The sequence below is a fragment of the Cyprinodon variegatus genome, unplaced genomic scaffold (assembly GCF_000732505.1).
Source record: "Cyprinodon variegatus isolate N-32 unplaced genomic scaffold, C_variegatus-1.0 Scaffold775, whole genome shotgun sequence".
Classification (NCBI taxonomy): Eukaryota; Metazoa; Chordata; class Actinopteri; order Cyprinodontiformes; family Cyprinodontidae; genus Cyprinodon; species Cyprinodon variegatus.
In genome coordinates, this window is record NW_015151228.1 from 198,897 (window position 1) to 200,034 (window position 1,138).

A 1,138-nucleotide genomic window follows, 5' to 3' on the forward strand; every position below is an offset into this window, starting at 1 on the left:
GTGGATATTTTTTGAATTTTTACGGGATTATTTAATTGTGGCACTTTTTATCCTCCATAAATTAAACATTGTATCAAGTTATTTTTCAAATCAATCCTGACAAAGAGACACGGCTCCCATGACAGTGAGTGGTATGGCGTTTATTTGTGAAAAAACAAAGTAAACATGAAAACTGAAGGCAGCAGTGGAAGTCAGCTGGATGTGCTCTACAGGTCGACAGTTCAGTGGTTCGAGTCACATCTCAATCCAGCTAAAGTGAAAATTAACCTTTTTATTTTCTATATTCAGCATCTGGTATCTCACATTTCCAGTTTAAAGTTAAACAGTCTTTAAAATAACAGCATGATGTGTGACAGAATCCAAAAAACAGCCCAGCTTTAAACAGAGACAATAGAAAACAACATGAACCTCTGTTACTTCTAATTATGATTAAAAAATAAATCTTAGACAGATGTGATAAAAGAACAGAGTATAAACTTTACTGCGTTAAACACAGAAAACATCCTTTATAAAAGGACGGGAGAACATTCACCTTCTGAAGCAGGATCTTCCTCATACTGGAGATTGATGCTTTTATTCTAATAATGTCCACAAACATAAGGCCATGAGGGCTTCTTCTTCTGCTGCTTAAAACAGACATTTGTTCACATTCAATCACAGTTTGGAGTTCTGAGTAGTTTATCCTGCCTTCATTTCCAATCAACTTCAGGCAGCGAACCACTGACAGCAGACCGATGGTCTATAGCGAAATAATCTCCCAGCAGATGTGTTGGAGAAACAGAAATCCTGCATGAGTTCAGTTTAATCATTCTGTGAGAAACAAACTGCCGTCGAATCGTTGGTGATAATTAATGCTGTTTCTGCTGTTTTAGATGCTTCTACATAGGAGACCAGGAACCGTTTCCTCCTGATAAAAAAGGTTATCTACACCAAGCAACCGTTCTGATAGTGTTTAGATGGTCCCTTTGGTATGGAAGACAAACAGTGTCATTAGAATCTGCACTTCATTTAAACACTGATTTATTTTTTTTTAGCACCGAATTTCAGAGATGGGAAGTAACGAAGTACAAATACTTCGTTACTGTACTCAAGTAGATTTTTCTGATATTTTTACTTTACTTTACTACTTATTTTTATG